Below are 23,204 nucleotides of genomic sequence, written 5' to 3' on the forward strand. Positions count from 1 at the left end.
ACATTCCAGTTCCTTCCTTCAAAACAAATTAACTTTTTCTCCTCACTCAATGGCAACCCTCTCTTCCTCCCTGTTTTTCCCCAATGAGCTATTTTTTATTCAAATGTAACCTTTTTCTTAGTACAATTAATTCCCTCGGTATCATGCCATTTTCTAGGCATTGTGCTCAAATTTCAAATCGGTCTGACTCATGAATTTCGGAATAGTCTGAGCAATAATAACATAGCAACTTAACGTGCATTGAAGTAGCTGAGGTCACCACATATTTTCATGATAAAATTCTATTTTCAGCAGGATCTCGATTGGCGGGACAATATATTTTGGCATGGCCATTTCCAGCTTGCAGGACTGAATTTATTTTTAGAAACTGGGTCAAAGAAATTGGTTAGGCTGGAACAACTCTAAAATGACTCCATTTCAAAACAGAAATTCTGACAGTGGCTCATTAGTCTACAACAATCCAGGGCCCTTCTCTATTTCCAAAACTAGGAATAAAACACCTCCATTAGCCGAGTGAGTTATTTAAAGTTAAGTCAAAATATACGTGTGGAATAAATAAACAAAAATTCTTTAAAAGTCAAATGCAGTGAACAAATTAATGAACAGATTGGCAGAATGTGTTCTTCATGGAGTATTCTAAGTCTTCTGTGCATTTAGCGTGTTGGTGACTGCATTTCTCAAACTTTCTGTACATAGAAAGCTGTTTAGTTACTAATAATGGCCCTGACCCATGCAGGGTGGGCCCTCACGCTCATGTGGAGGCCAACTGAAGCCAGTGGACTATACCTGGGCACAAGTGGTCATCTTGAAGATCTGATGGGAGGATGAGGACCTAAAACGAATAAATAAACAATGTAAAATAAACAAAGGCACTATTGGTCTCATAGCCTTTTCTTCTCAGTCACCTCCCCCGTGCAGATCCCCCAAGACTTGCCGGAGATGTTGGATCTTCACGATGGAGGTTCCTGTGACTCTGTGCAGACTCCGAGGCCTGCCCTGCTCCATAGAAACATACTGCCAGGTACTTTCCGAGCCGTCACTGTCCCTGGGTCACCCTTTTATCACTGGGGGAGCCACAGCTTGGTGGGGGAAACCACAGGTGCTGGAACTAGGGGTGCTGAGGGGGGGAGGTTGCCTCACCCCCTGGCTGGAAGTGGTTTCCATCATATAGAGGGTTTACAATTTGTTCAATGGCTCTCAGCACTCCCATCATACAAATTGTACCAGTGCCCCTGGGGGAAACTGCACAAAATAATGCTGTCTCAGTCAGCAACAACTTGCGTTGGGTTGTGCAAAATTTAGCCACTGTCTCAAAAAGGAGATTCCCCCATTTACTGAAAATATTTTTAAAATGAACTTACTTTCTCTTTAGCCCAGTGACTATTTAGGTCAAAGTGACTGTCTCTCACCTGGGTTCAAGTCCCTACTCTGAGGAGGAATTTGAGCTTATCTGTCCCACATCCTGGGCCACTTCTAGCCTTTTATTTTTATTGAAAGTAAACTTAGTGATGTTGTATTACAACATCTGTGGGTTCATCTCTGCTGGCTACAGTCTCACGTTCAACAGCATTACCTCTGCCTGTTTTAGATCTAGAGCTCATAGGAACACATGAAGGTCAAGGGAAGTAACACAGACAGTCACAAGAACAAGGTCTAATATCTTTTATCAACTTTATTAAAGTCACCAGCAAAGTTATGAATGTCACAGCATATACAAATCCTAGATCAATCCATGCACTAGTTATAGCTACAGACATACTCACATCCTCCTAAACTGTCTTAGGGTCTGATGGGTCTCTCATGGATTGATTATCGGTAGAGGGATGATTCCTGTTGTAGTTGTCCTGTAGGAAGCTCAATTTTCCCAGTCTGGGCACCTTCTTTTTTTCATAATGCCATTTTTGGCTATATCTATGTTCTGCACAAGTACATGAAAGCGTCAACCCTCTTTTTCCTTATTGGTCTGGTGTTCCCAAGAAACTTCAGGTGTCTCAGTCTCTATAGGTCGTGTCTGGTTCCTTTTATTCTCATTAGCATTCACGCACAATCTGTATCCTGTCTTTAAGACATGTTAGAGAGAAATGTGCTTCTAGAGCATTTTTGTGGTTTAAAATTAATCTTCCGGCAAATTTTTCACAATTTCACCCCTTGGTACATCTTTTCCTATAATGTTATGGCATTGGGTTATTCTCTGGTCACTTACTTATGTCAAGCATGTCTTATCTCTAAAGCCTAAATAGCTACGCTAAAATCATACCTGCCTCAGCATACAGGTCTTGCGTTTCAGCCCTCCTTACTTAGCTACTGAATACATAATTATCCCTTCTAACTACTGATCAGTCTTATACTTCTATAATCCTACAACTTATTCTGATTATATATGACATGACATATTCATTAGTCATAACATCACATAATAAGTGAAGAATAAACTAAAATCATTGGCTACATCCTGGACTGTAGGGTATAAACCCCCTCCCCCACTCTTTTTTTCTTGAGAAAGGACTGGCCTGGCTTAGGTGCCTAGCTCCAGGGGAGGGTTCAGACCTATGGATCCTGAGCAGAGATAGGCACTTCCCTCTAGCCCCACAGTTAGGGGTGGGGTTTAGGTCCCACCCCTTTTCTTGGCATTTCCTATTGGCTAGCTTGGGCAGCTTTCTGGTTGGTGTGCTGGTTCCTGGGAACCCTTTTTTTAGGTGCCTGGCTCTCCCCTGAGCTTTTATAGTCAGCCTGGGAGCCTAACTTGAAGTTGTGAATTCCACAGGGTAGCAGGACACCTGAGAGATCCCCTGGTGACTCAAGCCCCGTGTGTGTCCTGTGCCATGCAGTGTACTATGTGACACCACAGTCCAACACCTATGACTTTTTTTAGAATGCATAATGAGAACCAATATGTGATTTCAGGGCTGCTTCTATACATATATATCTATATATATAACATTTAACCAATGCTCTGCTCCCCCAACCCAGGCTGAAAAGCAGGAAATAAACTAAATGAGGGCCTTCAGAACACAGTGGGGAATCAATTGGTAGTTTGCCAGCTAGGAACAGAATGTTTATGAAGCTTAAAAACAAAACGGTGCGTAACCAATAGTGCATCCTTGTGCGACAATTGAGAGTGAACATAAAGTATCCTGCTATGTGACTCTAATTCAGAATTTTGCATTATAGATCTAACTTTCTGTGTGAAGGAAGGCTGGCAAAAGTATATAGATGTGTGTGTAAACTTGGCAGTGTCCTTTTAAGTGCCCTATCCATTATGGCAGTTGCTTTTCCCTCTTTGCTCCTGGAGCAGTGCCTGTTGGTTTTCTTTCTCATGCGTATTTAGTCCTGAAAACCTTCCTCAGTTCTTGCTGCTGCTACTCTGGGAACTTGAGATGCTACTAATTGCCGCTGGTCTTCTTTGATTCTTATTTCCCTTTCTGGGTGAGCTAGGGATGGATTATGACTTTTGCTGCATGCTTATGCAGGGCTAAGGGGACATAAGGAACTCTGTACTCGCCACCCATCTCACAGCTGGCTGCTCAGGGGAAGGCCAGCACTGCCAGGCCCTTCCCTGAACCCACTCCCAGCATAGTGGAGCCAGCCTGGAGGGGGAAGAAATCTGTAGCAGGAAAAGGACATGTGCAGATTCACTCCCCATATGGAGCTGGGAAATGGAGTCTGAATTGTGACAGGTTGCTGGGGTGTAATTTGGGGTTGATAGCCAACTTACCCTAGATGATAAAGAAATTAAATACTCAGTGTGCGGCCTGTACTAGCATTATGGGGCAATACTGGATTACTCTGTCCTATCACGTACATGAATGCCAGGCTGAAGCAGGCATTGTTTCCCTTGTGCTGAAATCCTGCCTCTCGGATTTCTGCAAATAACCCACGCCCAGCTCCTTGGCTGGGACTATGTACAGCCAAGGTGGCTGATAGTTCAGGGGCTTCCTGGCCAAACTGACGCTGGTGTATACATAGCCTTGGCAGAACTCCATTTTTATTTTTTTATAATGTCAATGGATAATATCAATGTTCAGCTTTAAGCATTTTTCACAGTTGAGTGAAACGATGGATTTTCAGATGGGTTTTTTATTTTTATCTGTTTAAATTTTCAATGTTGTGGTAAATTACGAGGGGGATGTTGGCCAATAATTATTATTGCCAGCATTACAACACATTTTATACACTTTAAAGTGGGATGCTAATAAGTTCTCGAGGAGCATTTTTCATACTTTGCCTCTCTGTAAATGTAGGTTATTACTGACGGAAATGTTTTTTGTTGATTGTTTGTGTGTACACTGAAATCAACGTTTATCGATATTTACTGATAGAAAGCTAATCCTTCCACCTCTCTCTCTCTTTCTCTCTCAATATGTAAACACAGAGAGAGAGAGAGAGAGAGATATCAGGCATAAGACGCACCCATATCCAGTGGGCTGAATTGACTTAAGTAAATAACCTTCCTCGATCATATAAAATAATGATTAGCTCAAATGGATCAGAAAGTATACGTTAAACAATATATAGGAAAAGAAAATATACATTACTCAGTAGTAACTGGTAGCGTCTTATTTTGGATTGTTAAATCTCTATTGTACAGTTGCCATATACATTTTTATGAAAAATTTGACAACTATTTAAGACAGATAATAAATGGCAAGATAAGGATTGTTGTTTGCCTTGTGTAATATTTCTTTATTAAAAGAGAAAACTAAGAATAATATTAAAAACCAAAATTTCAGCACTTAATATTTTGTCTAGGTATTGCGTCTCTATAATAGTCCATTTTTACACAAAATTTGCTTTGCCTTTTTCTGTAAAAAGAAACTACATGCTTCATTCTACATTTCATTCTAACTGAGAATTAGTTCAACATATTGGCCCTTATCCACAGCCTGCTGAAATCAATAGAAAGACATCCATTGATTTCAGTGGCTTTTGGGTGAGGGCCCTTGTGTTTCACAAGTTCTTCAGAAGATGAATTAAATACTGACTCAGTGTTCTGTCAGGCTGCTAACCAGTGCTCAGCTCTGTGTGTGTGTGTGTGTGTTGTGGGGTGAGTGGAGGCAAAGGGGAGAGACAGAAGTTGTATTTCGTATATTAGAAGTGTTTAATTATTATATGGAAAATATGAATTGTAGCTGGTGGACAGTGTTACTGTACCTGAAGGTTTATCAGGATGCTGATGACTATACTTCTCTTGGAACTTTTTAACTACAGGGTAAAATCTGCCAGGCTCTTTAAAATTTGATGTAACATGACACTTGTGTCACATTTTATCTGGCTACATTGATTTATGTTATATTAAATGACGCGATGTAATCAGATGTAACCTATTATTTAGTGATTTGCAAAACAGGCACTATTTTCTTCCATTGCTGGGAGGGGGGGTCAGATACCACAAAAAAGAAAAATATTCTCTAGTATGACCTTGGCATTTTCTTATAAGTGGTAGCAAATCTAGGATTATGCAATGAAGCATACAGGCTGGAGCCAGCATTCAGATAAGTAACACTGTGCAAATGAGCTTGCAGCTGAGCTCCATCTTTATAAAAGACAGCGAAGTGTGCAGCATGTCTATTACTTTACATAGGCAGTAATCATCTCTACCCTTTCAACGTGGTCAGTAGTATTTCCTATTAGTTGCTGGTGTTTTGGGTTTTCTCATGATGCATAAAGCTAGTCCATTCGAACGTCATCATAGCACATCAAGGACTTTTCAGCTTAGCAAGAGTGGAAAGCCACCATTCGCGGGTAGCTGTTGTCAAAGGCAAAGTAACACAGACCCTCAGCAATAAGTGTAGCTATGGTGGAAGAGCAGTGGATCCGAGCCAGTATTTTGCTAATCGTGAAAGTCCTACTCTATATGTCAGTATTGCTCCTTTGCTGGGACTCAGTAGGGACCTGTCAGATTTGGCTTTTGGAAAGTGTTGGTTGAATTCATCCTCAGTTTGATGCTCATCTTGGAAGCCGCAGTTCATCATGTCGGTATGGTGGTTAGTGCAGCCCACTGGCTATTGTATTGATTTAGATGGAATAGCGGGGCCCAATTATGTTGTTATAACCCTGTCACTGTCCAACATTCAATGGTGTTAAACAAGGTTTGGTGTTTGGTACACAGAGAAGGAAAAAATCCTTTGGCTGACCGTGCTTTAGATGGTATTAAAGATGGCCATACCTGTCCTTTTGGGGAAAAGAGAAGAAGTTAACAAAGATGGTCTGATGCTGTAGCTGTTTAAAGTGGCGGAACTTGTTTCCTTGAAGACAAAACAAGGCAAACCGACACAAAAGGGGACAGAAAAGAACAGCACAGACTGGAGATGCAGCTTCTGTCTCTGGTGTTGACTGTCATGTGCAACCTCACGGCTGAAAAATACAGGCCCAACCTACAGTCTTATCAGTCACTCTGAGACTTGGCAGGCTTGTAACAGCGTCAGGCTGTATAGTGCACTGCTTTTAGCTGCCTTTTTCTGATCACTGGCTGACAGCACTGTTACAAAATATACAGTTTTGGTCAGCTAAGCCAGACTCTCATCGGACAGAAGGGAAAAGGAGAAAAATAGGAAAGAAACAAGTAAAGTAGGGAAGGAAAAGGACACAAGGGTGGGCAGAAAGACAGAGAGAGAGAGAGAGAGAGGGAGACAAAGTCTTGCATCCCAATTGATGTTCAGGTTTCAGCGGATGGAGGTGGCAATGTTATCTGGGTCCCTGACTCTTTGGCCTGGTCTGCTCAGGATATCTCTCAGGATTAGGATGTGGAAGGTCTGGAGTCCTAGGAGACTTTGGGCATGGCAGCCATGATGGTGAAACTCATTCTAGTAGCCAGTTTTTCCCCCAAAGTCTCCTTAAGGACCCACAAAGGGAATGATGGGTGGAATGGCCCATCCCTTCATTATTTTGTCCAACAATTAGGCCTAGTTTCTGATATACCAATTTTGGTTCACTGATTTCTGGTTCCACAGTTTTCTGATTTACCAGTCGTGATCTTAAACAGTCCTTGAGGTATATCAGGAGGCCTTTTTGTTTGGACTAATTCCACCTGTCTTCTTTTTGTACCTTTTCCCATCAACATTTATTGTTATGGTTTATTCTGACATTTTCGAATTTACACTGACTTTTTAAGAGTTGAACTCACAATTAGGGTAAATTTGTAGGCCCAGTGCAGACCCGTTTTGCATCACCAAAGCTACTTCAAAAATACTGAGTGAAATCATAGAACCATAGAAATGTAGGACTGGGAAGGAACCTCGAGAGGTCATTGTGTCCAATCCCCTGCACAGAGGCAAGGCTAAGTATTATCTAGACCATCCGTGAAAGGTGTTTGTTTCCAGGTTTTTAAGAACAAGTTAGATTCCACAACCTCCGTAGGCAATTTATTCCGGTGCTTTATGACCCTGACAGTTAGGAAGTTTTTCCTAATGTCCAACCTAATTTCCCTTGCTGCAATTAAGCACATTGCTTCTTGTCCTGTCCTTAGTGGACAAAGAGAACAATGTATCACCCTCATTTTAATAAAAAGAAAAGGAGTACTTGTGGCACCTTAGAGACTAACAAATTTATTTGAGCATAAGCTTTTGTGAGCTACAGCTCACTTCATTGGATGCATTTTAATAACAATCTTTTACGTCAGCAGTTCTCAAACTGTGGGTCGGGACCCCAAAGTGGGTTGTGACGCCCTTTGAATGGGGCTGGCGTAGACTTGCTGAAGCCTGAGCCCCACTGCTCAGGGCCAAAGCCAAAGCCTGAGGGCTTTAGCCCTGGGAGACAGGGCTCAGGTTGCAGGCCTCCTGCCTGGGGCTGAATAATTTGAGCTTCAGCTTTGGCCCCCCTGCCCGAAGCAGCGGGGCTCAGGCTTTGGCCCTCCCATCTGGGGCAGTGGGGCTTAGGCAGGCTCAGGCTCCAGTCTCCCCCTCTGGGGGTCATGTAGTAATTTTTGTTGTTAGAAGGAGGTCACAGTACAATGAAGTTTGAGAACCCCTGTTTTATGTACTTGAAGACTTATGTCCCCGCTCAGTCTTCTCAAGACTAAACAAACTCAGTTTTTTCAATCTTTCCTTGTAGATCAGGTTTTCAGACCTTTAATCATTTTGTTGGTCTTCTCTGGACTTTCTCCAGTTTGTCCACATCTTTCCCAAAGTGCGTTGTCCAGAACTGGACATAATACTCCAGTTGAGGCCTTATCAGTAATTACTTTTCATGTCTTGCCTACAGCATTCCTGCTAATACATCCCAGAATACCATTTGCTTTCTTTTCCATAGTGTTACACTTTGACTTATTTTAGTTTGTGATCCACTGTGACCTCCAGATCCTTTTCTTCACTACTCCTTTCCAGGAAGTTATTCCCCATTTTATATTTGTACAACTGATTATATCTTCCTAAGTGTGTACTTTGCATTTATCCTTATTGAATTTCATTCTAATTATTTCACACCATTTCTCCAGTTTGTCAAGATCATTTTTAATTCTAATTCAGTCCTCCAAAGTGCCTGCAACCCCTCCTGCCTTAATATCATCTGCAAACTTTATAAATGTACTCTCTATGCCACTATCCAAATTGTGTTTGAAGATGTTGAACAGAACTGGACCCAGGCCAGATCCCAGTTGGACCCCACTTGATTTATCCTTCCAGCTTGTCTGTGAACCATTCATAACTATTCTCTGAGTATGGTTTTCCAACCAGTTGTGCACCCACCTTATATTAGGCTCATCTAAGCTATATTTCCCTAGTTTATTTATGAGGAGGTCATGGGTATCATGGATAGTTCTCATTTAAATTAATCTGTATTGTTGTCATAGGAATTCTCCTGAACATGTTCATCTGCTAAACATCCGGCTTACTTTCATAAATACGAAATTATACTTTCCTGGTCTAATTATGGGTATCTGATCAATGGGAGGTTTTTATAATTGATTTTATGAATCAACAAGTAAGGAATATTATTTTCTGACTTCTGTGGGCTTTTCGTGTACAGACAGCTTCATGAGTCGAGCTCCAAATGTGTCATTATATTTAATCCAATGACAAGAGAAAGATGTAGATCTAATTATCTCCTGACAAGACAAATGTACAATTCACAGTGCTGAGGGGTCTGATCTTGCAACCTTTGTTTACTTAATTAAATCTTAGTTAAGTAAGTAGTCTCATGGATATACTGAGGATAAGTGTGCAAGTAATATTTTCTCCCATGAGTAAAGATTTGCAGGATCAGGTCATTGTTACCAAGGGACCAATCCTACTCCCACTAATGTCCATGGAGACATACCTATTGACTTCAAAAGCAGTCTGATCAGCCCCAAGTGTATCTTACATTCTGAAAGATGCTACGGAGTGCCTCAGTTTCCATTGACTTATCACTGCAATACTGTAGCCATGTTCTGACCCAGTGAGCCAGCAGTGACAATAAACAGTAATAAAACTGACAATAAAAAGACCATATCGCAATACCATACAATTAGCTTTGGATAAAAGTTTTTATCTACTGGCATGTCTTTATATACATAACAAATTATGAAATCTTATTTATACTAAGCCTCTTGCATTTCTGTTTTCAGTTAGAAACCCTGGAGGATTTTTCTTTCAAAGTTCATTAAATGATCTACATAATGGCTCTAGATCAATAGTAATAAATAAAAGCCATAAGAAAAGCCACCCACCATTCCATGCTATCTGTAGTGTAGTTGTAATGTAGTTGGGGCCACAGTTTGGTCACCGGTGACCCCACCCACTTTTAGGGAACTTCCATCGCCCCTATCTAAAACAGAAATAAGAAACAGAACAAAACAGCAAGGGTCTGTTACGAACAGTTGGGTTGGATTTTAGTGATATGTAAAGACTTTTGTAACTTGTAAAATCATACTATAAATACTACTAGCTGAAATGCATATCTTTGAAGCACATCTTCTGTGTAAGGTGAACGTGCTGCAAGATAACAATTGCTCCCTGGAAAGCAGGGGCATGTATGTCTCCGTGTTGTCTTTGTACTGCTTTGTCTTTAGGGAATACATTTGGCTAAGTTCAATTATTTGGTCTCTTGAACATTTTTAAGGATGTACCGGGAGTGTAGTGAAAGAATTGGCTACACATTTTAATTAATAAGTAGACATCAATGATTAATTTTTATGCATCTATCATTATTTTTGTCAACTTACAAGTATAGTTACAAGAGCTGTTATGATGACATTTCATTAGTCAGAAGTGAAGGAACTGCACCAGTTTTAGTGTAAGAGTCATTGCTCAAACTGCTTAACATTTCAAGAGAAGTTTCATTATCCCCAGGGCTCAGCGGTTTATAACAGACTTTTATTTTCTCCAGAGGCAGATTTTCGTCCCTAATGTCCTTACAGTTCTGCCCAGCTCAACAGTTTGTGATGTCTTGCTCAGGTCATTCAGAAGTGTGAGTCACTCTGTTACCAGCTCCTTGACACACCAGCTTGTCTGCCTTGCTAGCAAACTCCTCAGGTTTCTACCAGTCTGAACCTTGCCTGGCAGTTATTAATCAGTGAGCCCCAATTCTTGAGTTCCCCAGCGGTGGTTTTCTGCAGTGTCCAGTCCCTCTCACTGGATAGTCACAGAAGTTATTAAGTTTGCTGCCTCCAAAGAGGCAGAGCTCTCCTGTTGACTTAATTACTTCAGCCCCACTAGTGGTGGTAGCTATGTCAATGGGAAAAGCTCTCCTGATGACATAGCACCAGCACATAGGCTGGTGTAACTTACATTGCTTGGGAGGTGCCTTATGCACACCCCTGAGTGACATAACTTATACAGATGTATGCTGTGGTGTGTACATAGCCTAAATCATTGTCTAAACAGGTTTCTCACCTATAGTCAATTCCTAAGTTTTCAGGCCAAGAGGACCCATTTTTCATGAACTCAAAGGGCTCTGCTCACCCATTGTCCCCTGGCCTAGATAATGAACATCAAAATGGCTGCCTGCCTTTGCTCATATCTCCCAAAGTCTATTGTCTCTGTTTCAAGAACCAGGAAGGTTTCCTCGGGGTGCAGGCTCCACCCCCTGTCATCATCATTACACAGTCTTCCCTGCCACACACTTGTTTAGCTTGATGGCTTTGTTTACCTTATATGTAGATGTACTTTTTATTGTCCTCTGAGGTGTTACTGGGTTCAATGTACATGGGAGACACAGGAAAACAAGCGAAACAACATTTGTTTTTCTAGAACAGCCTGGGCTTATGTATTGCTTACAAAACGCCTTTTAAGAATATGCTTCCAGCACACATTTATGATTCCTTATACACTGCCTGTACATACATCATGCACTAATATTAATATTAATGACCAGTGAGACACTGAACCTTACATGACACCTTTTAGATACAGGTTATGACAACAGTGTGTTGGGGCAATGAGTGTGTTATGGCATGGTGTGTCCTGTGCCAGATGGCACTATGGGCTCCTTGGGTCTCACAGTCCTGTACAAATACCTACCTAAATCCTACAGTATTACCATTGTGAGATGTTTGGTGCATTAATAAATGTTTGAGCAGTTTGGCATGTTACATTTTCTAATCACTGAGAAATTATCACCTTTTCAAGATGGCTGCATAAGCAGAAAAGATCACATATTTATGAAGGGGTCGGTTTTAGCATGTGGCTTAAGGCAACATTTTGAAATTGTAAGCAGTGAGCTTTGCTGGGAAAGAAAACAAGAAAAGTATAATGGTTTAAATGCTCAATTAAGTTTATTTAGCAACTTTTTGCTAAGTATGGCACAACTGTTCTGACCAGACATGCCATGTCTTAAGATTGGATATTTACAGATGTATGGCCCCTTCCCCATGCCTGTGTCCTTGGGAGACTAGCAATCAGCAAAGCAGCTAATGAAGTCAAATCTGCAGAGCCACTTTGTTAAAGGTCAGGGTCTAGTTTTTATGATGTTGAAATGAGCTCTTTTAAAGAAAGTGGCAGAGTACTTCTTGCAAACACCATTTCCCATTAGGGTTAATTTACATGGCTGGTCAGCTTCCATTTTTGGATGCTTCAGAGATAAACAAAGCAAAAAAGCAAAGCGGAACCAAGCTGGAGCCTGCTCCCATTGATATTAATTTCTTGTTTATATATTTATGAAATCATTTGCAATAAGTGCACATTTATAAGTGTTAACTTTTCAGTTCCAAGTATTAAATTCACTGGGGGGGGGGGAAATCTACCTAAATTAAACCCACAAGGCAAGGAAAAGTTGCCAGCCTATGACTCAGCCTATAACACAGTGATTGCCATTAAGAGTCAGAATTTAACAGCAGTTACCCCTGGAGCTTTTGCAGTTATTCCCTATTCTAAGTAAAATAAAACTGCAGAATTTCAAAAGACAGTGAGTGATAATTGTGGGCAAATGTTGCTTTTTCAGTGGCCATCCCTCTGCCTACCTCTTGCAGCCAAAAGGACGTATACTGTGCAATCACACTCTCTTCTGAAACCCTTGCACAGCCCCTGCCCAGTAACTGAAGTACTCATGAGGAACTTTGCCTGTAATATAATGGAACCTGAACTATTAGCCTTTCATTGTACCCCACCTTGTTATTGATGTGGATAAAAGAACTGTAATAAAAACCTTGGGAACCACAGCCCATTGTCAAGTGTGATTGAGCCTCAGGGATCCTCAGGAGCCCTGGTTATACAGTCCTCCTTTAACATTTGAACTTGGAATCCATCGGCCTCCATCCTTAGCACCAGCATAAATCCTCTGAACAGAATTGTTGTCTTCATTCTGCTTCAAGACAGTGACTGGGCTCCCCTGGGATGAAGAAATAAAGAGAAATGAAGAGTGGAGCAGTTGAAACAAACCAATATGCTTTAAGTTTTAATTGAATTTGAGAGAACATACCTCAAATCAACATAAATCACATGAGCGAGAAAATTCCATCTCATCAGGGACAAGATGGGCATTAGAACTGATATTTAGGAAAAGACCAGAGACCAGAGTCACTCCCTGGGTTGCACCAGAGCTGCAGAGAGTGCTGAGAGACACATGGGGGTCCTGCACCCTCCCTCAGGAGTCTTGCAAACTCAATTCTCCCCCTGGTTGCCAAAAGCATCTTATACTTCCTTGTGACAAATACTCCAGCCTATCTCCTTTCCAGGCTCCAAACAGAAAGTGTTCTCACCTCACTCTTCCTGGAATTACAACTTCTTCCTGAAAATAATCTCACTACCCCCCTTAGATACTGATTGCAACTTTCAGCATTATTACGGCTAGTCACTTGCCCTTTGTCTGCTCAGTCATCTCAGTGTACCTGGTCTTGAGATTAGAGGTTGAAGCTGCCTTCTCAGGTTTGAACCTGGAATTGAATGTGTGTTTTTGAACCTTGCGTTTTGGTTCAGGCCAGCTCTGATTGTTGATCCTGGAATATGAATGCCCATAGGTTGATTGCCTGAAATGCATGCTCATGCATATGTTTATGTGTGTTTGGGTTATTCCTGAGGGTGAATTTGAATGCACTTAGGTTGAGTTTTTCCAAGCTAAGTGATTTAGACACATCTGCACAGCTAAGAGCTTTCAGATGCATGTTTGTCTTATAATTAAAGATGGCCAAAACCTTTCAACTCAGATCTAGTTCTAGATTCCAATTTGGGGCTGCTGCTCCAAAATATCTCTTTAATGAATTGAGTCCAAATACCGTGAAATCTGTGGAAATTTAATTTTGATTTTGTGTTTTGCCTGATGTTTGTTTTAAGATCCATCACTGCTTATGGCTGGAATAACATGGATAACTATAATGTAAGCTATGTGTCTACATCCCTCAGACTGTTTTGAAAAGCCTGTCTTGTATATCATGCACTCGTTTGAGAAGTCATCGACTTATTTGCTCACAATTGTCGATGTTTTACAAATCTGTCCCCATCATTTTCCTTTGTGTATTGAACTTGTCAGTATGAGCAATTTTCCCTTCACCCTGTAGGTAGAAAACTGGGAACTTCTTTCCTCACTGCTTCTCATTTCATCTCTATGTATGGTCATTAAGGTGCTGATTCTTGACTATTAACATGGAGAAACCAAGAGGCTTCATATAGAAGTCAGGCATCCAGTCATGATTTGGCCAACAGAGTTATTCCCAGCATGTAGAGCAGTGCCAGTTGCAAGGGATAAGATGCACTAATTCTTCACTTTAATTAAGGATTTCCTAACTTTTGTCCCAACACTGTGTCTCTGTAGGGAAATGAGTAAGAGGAGTGTCCTGCAGTTTGGTTTTTGTCAGCACTATCAAAAAGATTGTTCTATCATCCCAGAATAGCTTGTTTGTTTTAGCTCCATGGCTCTTTACTTAGGTATATGAACAATAATTCCCCTGCAACTGAATCTTGCAGTTATCTGACTGTTTTTGCTCACCAGAAATGATGGCCTATTACTCAGAAAGCATAACTTGATTCCCAGAGGCTTAAACTGATCACAAGTACTGTAAGTATCAGAAATATACTTTTACTAGTGAACTGAATAAATACGCAAAGGCAATCACAAAGGGCAAGAACAAAAGGCAGGTATTCATTAGGTATTTTATGCCTGGTATTTTGTTTCCATTATTCTCTCTCTAGTAGGTAGACACAACAGAATGGGTATGGAGAGTCAGATGGTGAATGGATGTAACTGGGAACAGACTTTGGCCCACAATATAAAAAAGAGATCCAATGGCACCCAGTTAAAAGCATACTGGTTAAGCAGAGGCAAGTGATGATATTTGGTGGCTTATGTGAAATGAATGTTTTGGTCTTTAGCTGTGATTCCTAGTAGGCAAACTTGTCCCTATTGCCTTATAGTGAGAGACTCAAAGGGTATGTCTGCACTGCAAAGAAAAGCCATGGTACTGAATCTCAGAGCCCAGGTTAATTGACTCAGTCTCCTGGGGCTAAAAATAGCAGTTTAGATGTTCCCGCTCAGGCTGGAGCCCAGGATCTGAAACCCAGCTGGTGGGGCGTCTTGGAGCCTGGGCTCCAGCCCAACTGGGAATGTTTACACTGCAGCCCAACCCCCATGAGCCCAAATCAATTGACATGGGCACTTTGACTTGGCACTCTGCTTTTCTTTGCAGCATAGACATAGCCAAAGAGCTCAGCCTGTTTAGCTTATCAAAGAGAAGGTTAATGGGTGACTTGATCACAGACTATAAGTATCCACATGGGGAACAAAAATTTGGTATTAACAGAGGGCTCTTCAGTCTAGCATACAAAAGTAAATCAAGATCCAATGGCTAGAAGTTGAAGCTAGAGAAGTTCAGACTCAAACTAAGGTGTAAATTTTTTACAGTGAGGGTAATTAACACATTGGAACAACTTATCAAAGACTGTGGTGGATTCTCCATCACGGAAAATTTTTAAAACAATTTAAGGTGTCTTTCAAATTCTGTTCTAGTTCATACAGGAATTAATTCAGGGAAGTTCTCTGGCCTGTGTTATATAGGAGGTCAGACTAGATGATCCCAATGGTCCCTTCTGCTCTTAAAATCTATGAATCAAAATGCTACCACCACAAACATGAGGAAAATTAATGAATAACATCTTTTCCTTGGTTGTTTGTTCATTTCCTGTTATTACAGGAATAACAGTAAGCTGTTATTACTAGTAAGTCTCATGCACTAATAGCTTTTGTAATTGTTTCATATGAAAGGATGACGGACCAGCATTCCACCAACATGATCCAATTCCTGACGTTGCTGTGCCCAAGCAGGAAGGCAGGAATGTACATCTCAAGTGTTTGCAGAGGGGATTCAGAAAGAGTCTTAGGTGATTATGAAACTGGGAGGGAAAGCAGGCACCCGCTGGAGCACAGTGTTAAATACAGCATGACCCTGGAAAGGCTAGAGAGAAGGGCTGAGAACAAAGGGCAGGGAATCAACATGGGGATTGATGAAAAACACACAAGTCTAACATGAGGAGATACCACTGACCAAGTACATATACTACGGCTGTTCCTGAAAAATTGACTGCGTGGCAATCAGATGCTCCAGCCAGAGTCACATTCACCGTTGGCATAAGTTATACTGACTTCATGTGTCTCTAAAAAGCATTAATGTTGGGGAGTATTCAGAAATGTTGGGGGATTGATTCCTCTTTGGATAGCACTACTAAGACTATAATGGGTACTGTTAAATCTGAAAACAACTAGGAAAAGGCAACAAAAATGCTAAATGGCCTAGAAGCACTGTGTGGGTTCTGAGGGGAGGTGAAAAGAACGGAATACATATAGCACCTTCTCAAGAATATAAGACTAAAGGGAGACATCCCTTTCTGAAAGTACTTACCAGAAGACAGAATAGATTCTTCTCTGTAGTAATGAGGATTAGGTGTAGTCTAAAGCCAAGAAATATAGGGTAATTTTAAAAAAAATTAAGGTGTCTGTTTAGTTGGAGAATTAAAACAGACTCGTCCATTTCACTTTTGTTTATCATCACTTGGTGATTAGTTGATGAGGATGATTTATTATTGCACTCCCTAGGAACCTCATTTGAGAACCAAGGCCCAATTGTGTGAGGTGCAGTACAAATAAGTAACAAAAAAGACAGTGCTTGGTTACAATCTACTGATTCTCACTGAAGGGTAGGATGCTGCTCCAGAGAATATTGCTTGGTTAAAAACTAGAGGCACAACCCTGCAACCCTTACCTGCTTCCCTGTGACTGCGAGTAAGAAAAAGAATGAGTAACTTGAGCAAAGTTTGTAGGATTGCGCCATAACCATTTTCAATTACTTTTTTCAGAGAATCGTTTTGGCCTAAATTAATCTGACAACATCCTTTTAACATAGTGAGAACATTTAGACAATTAAACCATCTGCCAAGGTGAATTGTAAGATTTCTGTAAATGGCCATAATGATAATCCTGTGTTGGCAATGCTTTGGGAATAAGAAATCAACAAGACAGGGGACTGAAATGACCCTCAAAAAATCTCCAACTCCAGTGATTCAGTCACATAATATATGGATGGGAAAACCCATTTCATTTCATTTAGCATTGTATATGCATTAAAAAACTACTAAAAAGCCAGAGAAGAACCTGCCCAAATGAGTTTTCTGATGTTACTTTTATTTGCTTATCATAATAAATTTCAGCCATTTTTTCTCCTTTCTCTTCCATATATTACATTAAAGTATTTTTAAAACAAATTTCACATTAAGCCTGAGCATTTTTTGCTGGCCATTTTTCATCAGTTAATTAGACAGAGATTAAAATACAAATATGTAATTAAGTAACTGTGAGAACCATTAAAGCCAAGTTTGCAAGTGGTTCATCTGAAAGTTGATGGGTGCCTGGAGTAGCAACAAAGAAACCCTTTCGTTGAGATGCATTTACGTTTCCCTTTTTTCTTCTGCACAAAGAAGAACCTTTTTGATCCTGAACTTTTGTAAAGTGAATCTCAGTCAAGTTATATATAAAGATCCCTGTCAGAAAGCACTTGGTTTTGACAAGCCTGACACAATCCCCTGTTGCTTGCAACAGGACAGTGGTTGGCACAGAAATGAACAGGGCTGGGATAATGAATAAATCATATTTTAGTGACATGAATCATAATGAATACAAAGGCGGGGCTGGCAATGTCTGTACTGATTACAGACACACTGGGAAGTTGTCGTAGTCATGGACATGATTAGCTGTGTCTTGCTAAATGTGTGGGCATCACTAATGAGCTGGAGTCTTCAGAATGCAAACGTCTGTCTGCCCCACTGAAGCCAATGGGAGCTGCAGTCAGCTCTGCCGGTTTGAAATGCAGAAATTTATTAAGATGTGTAAATATGGAGCCTTGCAGCCTAACTTTAGGCAACCATTTGTGAAATTCTTGGACACCCCCGTTTTCCTCCGGTGTAAGATGAGGCCAGGATAATGCACTGTGTGCCCCATCGCAGGTGTTCAAGTGTCTCAGCATACTGGGTTGTTCCCTAGTCATACTTTATGACTTCACATTCTCTGCCCTGGAGCTCAGCAGCATACAACAGGGAGGGCGCATCAGGCATTTTTCAAACCAAGCCCTGGATGCTGGGTTCAGGCAACAACTATGGGCAGTGATTCATTTTACCTTCATTTTATTTAAAGTGGGGGTTTGTTTGGTTGTTTTCCAATGTTGGTAAAGATTTTCTTGTCCATTCCCTGTCCTTGTCTGTTCCTTGTTCTGTCACTGTTCAGAGTTAGGAGTTTCTTTTCTTGGCCCTGTTAAAAATTAAAGGCTTTGTATCCACCCTTAGACTGCTTTATGGACATATACTGTGCCACATAGAATCATAGAATCATAGAATCATAGAATATCAGGGTTGGAAGGGACCCCAGAAGGTCATCTAGTCCAACCCCCTGCTCAAAGCAGGACCAAGTCCCAGTTAAATCATCCCAGCCAGGGCTTTGTCAAGCCTGACCTTAAAAACCTCTAAGGAAGGAGATTCTACCACCTCCCTAGGTAACGCATTCCAGTGTTTCACCACCCTCTTAGTGAAAAAGTTTTTCCTAATATCCAATCTAAACCTCCCCCATTGCAACATCTGTGGATGCACAGAGCCGATCTCAAAGCAGCTCTGCCAGAGGAACACTGTCAAGTGAAACAATCTTACCAATAAGTATGTTTGGTTCAGGTGCTGTGCTGATGACCGACAAGCTGCCAGGAAACAGAACGTGACACTTGGTAATGTGTACACATAAAATACATACGTGTTCTCATGAATATTAACTGAATTCACTTTTCCTTTGGTCCTCGCTGGAGGTTGTAACCATGACAGCAGTCAGAAAGTTAATGACATTTATCGGGCAAGGAGAATGCTGAACAAACATGTAAGTATGATTTCTGACCCATTTTGCTTCCTAGAGTATAATCAAAACACTGAGTAAAGACAGAAGGAAAGTCGTATTACGTGATGGCTGCCTTTTCTAATCACATAACAACTGAGAAAATGAAAATAATGTTTCGTTTGGAATTATTCCCGAAGTGAAACTCCCTGCTAACCTTTGTTGCATAATAACCAGACTCTGGGTTATCAAGAAAGATATATTTTTTCAGACAAAATTGTTTTAATAATATGAAGCAAATGCTAATAGGTTTCAAATCAGTGACTCCTTCGTTTTGGCCTGAATTCTCATTTACGCTAAAGCCCTTTAGGCCACTAAAAGTAAATCACTTTAGGTCCCTTTACATTGCCAGAGTAAGGCCTTTATGTACAGCCCGTCCACTTGTCTCACTCACTCACCTGTCCACTTTTCTAACATGAGCAGCCCTATTGCAACCAGTGGGATTCCTTCTGTGAGTAACTGCTCAACAATGGGACTAAGGGGTTCACAGCAGGGCCGTGGTTTATACGTATTGCCTACCCCCGGCATCTTTATCTTTTAAATAAAGCAGAATATGTTGTTCTTTAGACTGTGAGTGCAAACACTGGACTCGGGGCTATACATGGGAAAACCAAAGGCATGTACCCTGCCTGCTATGTACTGTCAAAGGAAAATAAACCTGAAATCAACCGCCAGAGCATAGTTCATCTATACTTCCTGGCATATTTCAAGCACATGAGCGCAAAAGACTGCATTACTGGTGGTTTTGTGCCTTGAACAATGCAAATGTCCATGTACGTTGGAGTGGATATTTGCATCCTTGGCAATTACCAAGTTTATAACTATACCGCCAGGCTATACACTTAAAACATCCTGGATAATAAAGAGTAACGGACTGTAATTCCCAGCTTCATGTGATTGAATATTCCTGGGCTTCATCGAATGTGCAACTGAAACTTTTACATCATCATCAATAATACTAATGTGTAGTGCTTTCTGTATTGCCTTTCCTCCCAGGATAGCGACCCTTGATTATACATCCTTCAGAGCACCCCCTTGTGACTGGCATTTTTAAAAGTCAGAACTTGGTCTCCAGTCCTGTAGGTGTAGTTCTGAAGGGTAGTTACTTGCAGGTGCAAATTCCAGCAGGTGGACAGTTAATTATCAGGCAGCCATTGTAAGGTAGATGTCTGTATGCTCTCAGCTGTATCCATAATTAAGTGTGGGTGCAAATTTGGAGGCATTAAATTGCATCCACAAAATTGGAAAAAAAAGCAGTTCAGGGTTCTTGGGCTAGACCCCTGGCCATGTTAAGTTCTCTTTGCTCTGTTGCCATGGTTCAAAAGGCATTTAAAGCTGCCCAAAAGGGCCAACTGGAAATTACCTTGTTGTAATGGAACCCTCTGGTGATGTAAAGACAGCATAGCCCTCTTTACACTGTCTGCTCTTCTCAGACATTCAGGGGCTGGACAAAGCATGTCCAGATTGGACAAAGGGAACCACGACAGTGGCTGCAGGTTACAGTAGTTTTATGGGTGTTTTGTCTTGCACCGGGAGCTAGTTTGGATCCATCCAGTCCTAGGATAAGAACTGCAGAAAGGTGGCTTCAAGCTGCCTTTGCTTCCCACTTCATCAGTTGCACTGAACTCTGGATGTAGCCCTGTATTTATACACAATTGTGTTATTTTTAATACAAAAAGAACTAAAAGAAAGCTTGAGCTTGGAATGCTCCTCCATGGCCTGTTTCCTTTTCTACGTCATGGTCTAATGCTTTAACCATGAAACATTTTGTGACAAGAAGGAGAAGACCAGGAAAGTGGCTCAAAGGGCAGTGGAGGCCTAGAAATAACATAGAATTGAGAAAACCATTCCAGGACCATTATGGAAGTACAAAATATCAAAGCATACTCGTAGTATGTCTACAAAATGGATTCTGCTAATGCCTCACTATTGACTTTTCGTCTAAAGGCATCAAACTCCTATGGAAGGATAATCAATCCATTTTCCATGGTCCACAATTCACTGTATTCTCCTATGAAAATTGCCTTCATTGCAATATTTGGTCATGCTGGCCTGGCTTGTCTCTCGCTTACAGTGATATTAACGAAGTGTAACTTGAAATTACTCTTGCTTTATACCAGCCAAAGACTTTATTTGCTTACGGCACCATAGAACATTTCCTGTTAAACCCAGTAATTTCTATCGACATGATGGCTAGGCTCTTATGCACACAAAAAAAGAAAAAAAAGAAAATGGAATCCAACTACAAGCTTTCCTCTTGCTGAACATAGGACTAGCTGCTCACGATTCCAACAGGAATTGCTGCAAGTTTGTGTCCAATGGACCCTAATAGAAAAAACTTCATATTTATTAGACTCGTATCATAGCTGTGATTTCTCCCATCCAGGATTCAATAGAATAGGATAGAAGCTCGGTTGGTGTATATGATACTTTTAAAAGATTGGATGACAGAGAAGTCAGACAAAGAAGCAAAGTTTCCAGTTATCACTTGTAGCCATAGTACGCCAACTCCCTCATAATTAATACAATTAGTATTATAAACTCGGTGACACAAACAACATGTGCTTTTGGGGGCTGATTGCAATGTTTTTGAGAGTTCAGACATGGGAGGAGCATAGGTTCAATTCTTTGCAATGAAAAAAATCAGATAATACACAATAATAGTAAAAGAACATCTAACCTACATGCAAACTGCATAGATGTTCTTTTACTTATTTTTTGAGAAGTTTTACAAACTGCACACAAAAAATAGCAGTGAGAACAGAAAATATTGTTTTAATCAATGGGCATAGGACACAGGCTTTAATCATGCTGGCCTGATCCTGAACTGATGTTACAGAACACTGTAGCATATGGTTAACGCCTTATGGAAAAACAAGTAATACTGTCAGCTACTGAAATAACATAAGCAACTGTCTGCCATCACAGAACAGCAGGAGTGCTGAAATAGACAGAAAAGACAGAATTCTCGAACGGCCCTACATGGGGGAACCCTTTGACAGGTACTAGGAGCCTAGCAGTCATTATTTGCCTTAATCCTTCTCTTATATTGTTAAGCTTCTAAGGAAAGCTGCACGTACCAAACACCCTTCCTGTTCTAGGACACCATTTGCACTTGACATTTGCTGAAAGTGCTACATCAAACAGTCCTTTATTTCTCTAATGAAAGGCTATAATTAGGGCTTTCATATTTACATTTTTTCAAGCTCAGATGATTCTTAGGACTTCAGGTAAATGTAAAGCTGCTCTGAGACCTGCACTATAATTATAAAATCTTCCCTAAAGCCTTTCATGGCTCACCTTTATACAAATAAAAACAACCTATTGAACACAGAGTCCTGTTAGTGTGTTCCCAGCATTCATCACAGGCTGGTCTATTGTACACTGAATAAAAACTTCCAGGCAAGTCACACCGCTTTGTTTGTGTTTGATTTTGCCCAAGAGTTTGGAGCAGACATTCACTTAAATATTCACAAAGAAATGTCAGTTCACAGATGAGGGGCACACTGGGGGTTGTGTGAAGGTGGGTTCAGCATAAATCATTCATGGCTGTGAGGCACCACTCAGTATTCTGGTCACATCCTTGCAACAAAATTTGTTCATGAATGAGGTTCATATTGCTTCTCTAGTAGTAACCTATTAATGGAACTAGCAGTTCCATAGTTCATGATTCGGAGAATTAGTGTGGCACTTATATTAACTAGACTCAAGGGAGGGAAGTGTTCCTGGCCTCGCAGGTGCTGATAAAGTTTGTCTTCAGAAGACGAATAGCTTTACTGAGATTGTGGATCAGATTCTAACCTGCTACTAAGATTGTTTTTCATTGTTTCCATGGCACAAAGCAGCCTTGAAGCTGTCTTCATTTGTTGCCAGGGGATGCCCCTGTTGTAATGGCCTTGGGAAATGGGGCATGTTGGAGTTATTGGCTAGAGCACTGCTGTGTGCTGATCCCTGGCTGATAAAATGTCTCTTTGCAAGCTGTTGCAGTTGGCCACAACTTAAAGCAAACTTGAGGCTGCTCAAAATTACACCTGGGATGAAACCAGCTCCCTGCCAGCCCCCAGATCAGGGAGGGTGCATTGCTACATATTCTCCATCTCCTTAGCTGCCATCACCATATCTGAATACCAGGCCCATAATTTTGAAAGAGAAACCCTGTAGACAACAACAGAGAATAGCTACTCGTCTGAAGGATTGAGCTATGTTCTCATCTGCCATCATGTTGTTCCATCACTACTAAATCACAAGCATATCCAAGTAAAGCTCTGGGGGTAGCAAAGGTGCTGTCATAAATATAAAGGGAAGGGTAAACACCTTTAAAATCCCTCCTGGTCAGAGGAAAAACCCTTTCACCTGTAAAGGATTAAGAAGCTAGGATAACCTCGCTAGCACCTGACCAAAATGACCAATGAGGAGACAAGATACTTTCAAAGCTGGAGGGG

This window comes from Dermochelys coriacea, chromosome 9 (genome assembly GCF_009764565.3).
Source record: "Dermochelys coriacea isolate rDerCor1 chromosome 9, rDerCor1.pri.v4, whole genome shotgun sequence".
Taxonomy (NCBI): domain Eukaryota; kingdom Metazoa; phylum Chordata; order Testudines; family Dermochelyidae; genus Dermochelys; species Dermochelys coriacea.